This window comes from Calidris pugnax, unplaced genomic scaffold (genome assembly GCF_001431845.1).
Source record: "Calidris pugnax isolate Ruff unplaced genomic scaffold, ASM143184v1 scaffold294, whole genome shotgun sequence".
In the NCBI taxonomy this organism is placed as follows: domain Eukaryota; kingdom Metazoa; phylum Chordata; class Aves; order Charadriiformes; family Scolopacidae; genus Calidris; species Calidris pugnax.
This window is the reverse complement of record NW_015094505.1, coordinates 1,658,828-1,666,206: the sequence shown is the minus strand read 5'-3', so window position 1 is coordinate 1,666,206 and position 7,379 is coordinate 1,658,828. Positions and strand designations below refer to the sequence as shown.

The 7,379-nt window shown below is 48.6% G+C and overlaps 1 long non-coding RNA gene across 1 annotated transcript in view; it reads left to right on the top strand.

The window, feature by feature from the left end:
* The window catches only part of LOC106900877, a 6,070-nt gene extending 2,419 nt beyond the window's left edge, over window positions 1–3,651 (top strand). Inside the window, exon 3 of the long non-coding RNA XR_001414216.1 lies at window positions 1,220–3,651. This is a non-coding gene — a long non-coding RNA (uncharacterized LOC106900877). The remainder of the gene's footprint in view (window positions 1–1,219) is intronic.
* The last annotated feature ends 3,728 nt before the right edge of the window (window positions 3,652–7,379 follow it).

Here is a 7,379-nt window from a genome sequence, read left to right as displayed (position 1 = left end):
CCCCACTTTCTTCTCTTGGTACCAGGAAATGAAGCTATGAAGATATATCTGCTGTTGTCAAAAATTTAACATTTAAAAGAAAATTAATAGTACCTAATAGTACCTAAGGAATTAATAGTACCTAAAGGAAGTTACAATCAGCATCCATACCAGAAATCCTATGAGGCCAGGATTTTATAAAAATTAAGTTAAGAGTCTGCAGTGGTTAAAGCAAAAATTTTGTTTCACAGGGCATCCTTAGCTCTCCGTTTTCTCCAATACAGAATTATATTTTTTTGAACTGCTGGTATTTACTTTATTATCAGCTTCCAGAGATACTTGCCAAGAAGGAGGTTGCGCGTGTGGGGGGGGGGGGGGGGGGGGTTGGAGGAATTACAGACATTTTGCTCTATTCGGGAGCACAAGGAATGGTCCCTGACAGGAGAATTACACAATTACTACAAAACACTCAGTGTTGGCTTATCGCAAAATGTTAACCGTCCTCGGAAGCACCGACCTGGACTGCTGCAGACCTGGACTGCTGAGACCACGCCGCTCTTTGGGCTGGTATTTATGGTGTTTATTGGCTTTCATTTGCCAACACATGTTAAGAATGATCCCGGTGGCCCCGGCTGAGCAGGACCAGACGGGTGACAGCGTCTGTCACAACAGAGCGGGGAGGCTGGTGCTTGGCACTGCGCATCCCCAAAGGCATCCCCTGCCCGGCCGGATTTACGAGTGCCAGCGGCTGCCAAGGTCTGGCTGGCCTGAGGGCCTGCAGAAATTTCAACAGGGATTAGCTTAAAACGGCAGAAAAGCAGTGAAGGCAGGTCCTGTCAGGGAAGCAGTGCAGCTGGAAGTGGGCTCTGCTGCCAGACCTGAAGCACAACCCCGTGCTGTGGGGCCTGATGACCTTGGAGACATCCAAGGCGTTGAGTAGCCCAAGGCTTTGAGTAGCCCAAGGCTTTGAGTAGCCCGAGCCCTGCTGCCCTGACCCAGGATGTGGGGGTCCCACCTTGCCCCCCAGCTCGGAGCCTGGCTGGCTTCTCTTCCCGCTCTCCAGGGACGTTGCTCCCCGGGCAGGGGAGGGCCGTGGGAAGCAGCAGCTCCCCAGGGCACGGGGAGGATGGCACACCTGAAATTGCCTTGGGACACTGGTTTTGTTTGAACCTGTCCGGACACAAAGGTCGAAGCCTGAACAATATAACTACCAAGAAGGTATTTTTCTTATTTTTTTTAGGTTTGAAACAGCTGTTTTTCAAGCCCAGCTTGAACACCGCAGCCTGGTGGAGTTGCTGACTTTTCCCGCAGCAGAAGGTGAAAGCCCAGGAGCTCGTTTCAGGCTGAGGACAGCTCTGTGCTGGCTGCAGGGCCGCCCGGCCAGCCCCTGCCACCGCACCAGGGCAACCACCAGCTCATCAGAGACCTTGTCACGCAGCGGCAAAAACCCTGTGCCAAGGACACAGCAAGGCCCGGGCTGACCCCCTTGCCCTCCCACCCGTTGCCTTTGGCTGGACCCAGCGACCCCAGAGCAGAACAAAGAGCAGGGCCGGGGCCGGTTACGAGGAGCAGATCCCTTCCTTCACTGGCAGCACCAGTGAGGGGCCTTCCCCACGCCAGGAACAAGGAAAACTCTTCTGCTCCCCTCATTCCATCGACAAGATACCCGGGTGACCCAGGAGCTTCTGGGTGGTGCGTTTCAGCACATACCCCACCAAAATTAACATGACTGATGTTAATAAAGCAGCCACCTTACTCTGCTGCCTTACTGGGAACGAACTGCTCTCTGGGAGCGCGGGAGGGGACAGATGCCCACACTGCGACACGCACGTGCAGCCAACTCCTCGGGCTGCACAGGACCCCTGGGAGATGGAAGTGCCCGGGCTGAAGTTGAGCAGCTTGTTTTAGCCAACTACTCCATTAACACAGGCACCATTGAGATGAAAGTACAAGAAGCCACGGGCAGCAGGGCTTCAGCCCAGGGTATCTGCGCTGGACCCTCGTTCGTAGCACACCTTCAGCTGAAGCCTGAGGGAAGGCTGGAGGACTCCAAATGCAGGGGGTTGGCGCTGGCAGGAGGTCCTTCCACTGGGGAAGGGGCAGCGAGGGCCAGATGTGGGGTCTCCCCACTTTGCCCACTTGCTCTCTGAGGAGTGAACAGGTTCATCTGCTTTCAGCAGGCACCTGAGCACAGGACCTGCTTGGGAACCCCAGGAAGCATTTCTAAAAAGCTATGGAAGACCAGCTGTGCTGCGGGTCTCAGAAGAGGTGTCTGTACAGCTATACGGAAGTGAGCTAGACACAAGGGTTGTTTAAAAAAATAAAAAAACCTCTGGAACCTGTCGAGACCAGCACAGACAAACGTGCCCAGAGAAACTGGAGAGGAGGCAAGAGGAGGTGGTTTCAGCAAGAGGGGAGAAGAATGAGGAAGACCAGCAAGAGCCCAGGAGGCAGCAGCCCGATCAGATAACTGGCTGACAGAGGCTGGGTTTGCCGAGCGGATCCAGCTGGCACCGTCTCAAGGCAGAGCAGGCATCAGGTGGCAGAGCTCACACGCTGCAGCCTCTGCCTCCCACCCCTGGCAGCCCTTCAAGCATCTCAGCAATCTTCTCTGGGCAGATGGCAAGGGAAGCAGAGACAAAGCACGAGCCCGGCCGGGAGGGAACCGCCCTTCGGGACTCCCTTTCCCTCCGTAAGCCCTTTGAGCTGTACGGTACGAGCTGGCAAAGGCACCACTTGGATCCTCGGGTATTAAACGCTGTTCCAGGGAGTAACAGCAGACCCTGCGTCTGGATTTGGGTGAAGGGTGCAGGAGGTACCTGGTGAGGACACGGTGACATAGTTCAGTGGAAGAGTGCTTTCAGAACCATGGGGAAATAAGTGAATATATGGGGTCTGAAGATAACCAACCAGGCAGCAGGGAGCGAGAATTCCTGCCCACTATCTGTCGCCCACCCAGAATCCTGCCTGACCCACTGGAAAGCCCCCTCAGAAATCTGTCCTCAACCCCCCCCCAGGGATGGGAAGGGGGAGAACGGTTCTCAGAAGGACTGCCAGGCCCCACGGCAAGGGAGAAGACAGGACCTCATCTGAACCCTCTCTCCAGACAGCTAAGAAAGTCCAAAGTCCTGAAAAAAGAAATAAGCTTGATGTTTTTTGAACCTCTCTGGCTCCAGACACTAACCCTATTTAGCAAAGCGTACGCTCAGTTAATTGCAGAACAGAGCAATGTATGTCTAATTACAGAATTGTATAGATCCTGTACCTCTAATTGCAGAAATGTAAGATATCTTAAAGTGCTCAACAGAGATGACAATAGGAGAATTTTGCCTCTAATAACACCTTTTTTTGCCAAACCTCTGCTCTTAATTTTATCCATTGACTGACATCCACTCCTCAAATTGTAAATCTGTGATATCTGATGGGCTAATCCAAGTTTTACACTGTGAAAGCATCAAGAGGTTTTAAACTCACCAAGGCTTATCTAAGCCTCAGGTTGCTTGCTTTCCTCCCAGTCTGGAAAAATTTTTCCAAACTGGGTTCCTTCTGGTGGAAGTATTGCTCGGCAGCACCAGCGAGGCTTTCCACGGGGAAGTGAGACAGAGGAGAGCTCCCATCCCTTTGAACCCCTGCCTGGGGCATCTTAAATTACCAACGCACAGCCACAGTGTGCTCCTGCTAGTGATCAGAGTTTAAAAAAGAATGCAAAGTACAATGACGCTGATCCTCTGTTTAATTGCTGCACAAATCAGATAATTGGATACAGAGGATTCCAATAAAAGCTGGATATTCAACAATAAAAAATCAGGAGGGGAAAAAACAGCTTTGCAAAATTACTGCGCTTTCAGTGGTTCCTGTGAAATAGCTGAAAACAATCCAGAGATTTAATTGCTGTCTTAGAAAAATATTCTTGCTCCAAATGAGAAATGACGGTAAAGGAGAGCGTGACTCTTGCTATGTCTAAACAATGAACGACCATGGAAACAAAGCACAAGGAAGCCCGATACTTCAATTGCCACATCAGTCTTCATCGTCAAAACATACAGAACGTGATGTGATTTATTTTAGGGCAAAATGTTGGCAATAATAAGTAGGTAAAAATCACTGGAAAATATGGCAAAACCAAGTAAGTCCTAGGCTTCAAGACCTGAATGAATCACTTCTGTCATTCAGTCCAACTGCCTGGAGAGTCTTGTGTTTATTCTTTTTATATTGGTCTCATTTAAGGAACTGACCTTCCAATTTCATATCATCACATCAGGGTTTAAGGATGTTTCGTTAACAGCAATTCGGAGAGTTTAAAAACTTTTTGCAGCCCAACTACTGCCATTCTTACTCTGCAGGAAAGCACTTTTTGGATGCGTCACCTGAGTATTTCACTTGTAGATTAAAGTCCTCCTCCCTCTTTTGAGCTTTGCAGACTCTGGGGATCACCTGCGCCAGTCTTAAACCATGCTTTAAGTGAAAAAAAAAAAAAAATTTCAACTCAGATCCCAGTAAGCTACCTGCACACAACACAGCAAGGAGTAATATGATTAAAAACGTTGCTGACTGTGTTTAACTTCAGTGACTTCTTGTTTTGGAGAGGTATCGCGGCTTAAAACTCTAAAGCAGCTGCGTGGCTGCCTGCCAGAAGGAAATTCACAGCAGAGCTCTTTGCATGGCGTCAGCCTATTTTTAGTGTATGGGTAAGGAGTGAGTGTCTTCCTCTCTCTGCCCCAAGCCTCTGCAAAACCTTCTGCTGGCAGGCAGGAGCTCGATGGAGCTTACTTGCGCAGGAATATGGGATTTTTATTTTCTTTTTTGGCCAGGAGTAGGAAATAGGGTATCGCATGTGTGCCCAGCAACCTGTGCATCTGCCGGGGGAATAAAAGGCAGGGCGGTACCAGCCCTGGTTGCTCTCTTCTCAGCTGGAATGTTGTTTTAGGAAAAATAAAAGAGAGAATTCGGTTTAAACAGAGTAAGAGGCAAAAATTTCTCTGGCAAAAATTCAGCAAAAGATTTATGATTCCGCCACAATAACTGGGTAAGAGATAAATGGCTCCAAACTCTGGATTATCCCAGTGCACGTACAGAAGCATCAAGGAGTTGTGTGCTCTACTGCCACACATATGATTGTGTAACTTACTGCTGTCACTTCGCCTATTCTTACACAACAGAAATGTACATTTAAGGTGTGGGACACGTTCACTCCAGAAGTCGGGAGTGCAGAGGTACTCCCAGAAATGGGAAATGGAGAGCGGAGGGTGCCCTGCGCTGGGTGGTGTCACAAAGTCCGTACTAACTTATGCAGACGTGGGCCAGCCTCCCCACAGATGTTGTTATTACCACAAGTGCTATTTTAAAAGACAAGATGAAAAAGGAAACACATGGCTGTGAGCCTTGAGGTCAAGCTCAGGAGCTCTGCCAGTGCCACTGCATTTTGCTCCAGAGCAGTTCTCCATCTCCCTCACAGGTTTTAGTATGAAAATGTAAGAGAAATACCAGCTGGGAGAGGCTCCAGCAAGCCTTGCTCCCACCACCCCCAACTCACATTTGCACCCGCCCTGTGAGATGCCCACCGACTTTTCCTCTAAAATCTCAAGCTCCAGAGATTCCACAACCTGCCCAGGAAAGGTATTGCAGAGCTTTCTTCTTCCTGCTGTCAGGGCAACCACCCACTCTGATGTCTAAGCTAAATGTCTCCTGCCATAACGTAATCCATTTTTCTTCTGCCCACAGCAGTGAGAAAAAGTGCTTATTTCCTCCTTCTTCACAGCTACCTCTTACTCAGTCTCTCCCATCCCTTGAAACAAGCCCTCTCTTCCATCTCATCATCCCTCTCATTGCTTTGCTCTGCTTGTCTCCAGCTGCTCCACATTCTCCATGAAGCGCGGTGCCTACACCCAGACACCGTGTTCCGAGAAAGCCTTTCTTCTACCACATGAGGAAGAAGGACCGTGCCATGTACCTTACAGACTACATTCCTCATCATACCTTCTGTAACAGGCATTTTTCTCCAGGAACAGGATGCTGTTGAACGATACTCAGCTGGTGACTGGCCGTAACCCCAAGAGAATATCTACCATCGCCACCCTCTCCTGTCCCATCCTGTATTTGTTCAGCTGATCGTTACTTCTGCTGAGGTGCACAAATACCACTTGTCAAACCCATGAGTGGATTTACCGAATTGCATTCTAACCCTTTGGAATTCATCAAGTTCATTCTGAATTTTAATTGTCTTCCACTCTGTCAGTAGTTGGCTCAGGTCTGGTGTTCCCTGCAATTTAATGAGCATAAATTGTCAATGAAAATACCAAATAACATCAAATCAGAGCAGAACTGCGGAGAATCCCACTCAATACATCCTTGCAGTCTGACTGTGAATGATTAGTAATTACTCTGAGTGGGGTTTTCCAAACCAGTTTTAATAACCCCACTTTGAAATTGGTGTCGACCACATTCCCCTGCTTTCTTACAGAAAGGCACTAGAGTCACTTAAAGGAAAGCTTCTCCCACCGCTTCTCTGCTGTTCAAGCAGCTTCTTCTCTTGGTGTAGGAGGAGCAACATTCGTTTGACACAATTTCATCTTTTAGAAGCTCACCAATACTTTCCCTTTTCCATTAATTTTCCACTTTAAACCACCGACCCCCAGTTCTGAACAGAGGGGTGGAAACAGCATCCCCCTTTTGTCTCTCACACCGGAAAGTAATTTACCACATGGGGTATGATCATGAGGATAACGTTGTGCTTGTGCTGCAACCTCTAACACAGGGCACAATAAGTAGAGCTTGGCCAAGTGAGGACACGAGAGCCCTTGAAGTCCTCACTGCTCTGCCCTAACGTCACACAACACCAGGACAATGACAGCCTCTTGCTCCTGTGTCTGCGGGTCCCTCCTCCACCGCCCCGAGGTTTCGGCGACCAGCTATTCCAGTGAGAAGCCACATCCACAAAACTCTGCAACAACACCCTGCGCCTCCTTCAAAGGTCCCAGCGGATTGAATTAAACACAAAAAACCATACAGCAAATACAGTAAACATGCATCCAGTAATTACTTCCCTGGCATCAAAAGCCACGTGGGGAAACTACTCCCGACATTGATTTTGATACTAAAAGTCTTAAATTAAACTCTTCAGGAAACCCTTGCAAAGATGGATGTGGAATCACAATAATTACAGTCCATCAACAAGACCTGATCATTTGGCAACTCCTGTTTGTAGACGACGCTCAACAATTTTTTCCTGCCACATAAATCTGATTTTTCTCAGGGCTTGGTAAATACCTTCTATGCTCATTAAATTGACTTGTTTAAGGTAGTGACATCAGGGCGTGTAGTTGTTCTTAGAAAATAAGATCTTCATCACTATGCCAATAGCACCCTTCCTCCTGTGGAGTTTTCCCATCCCATTTCTCGAT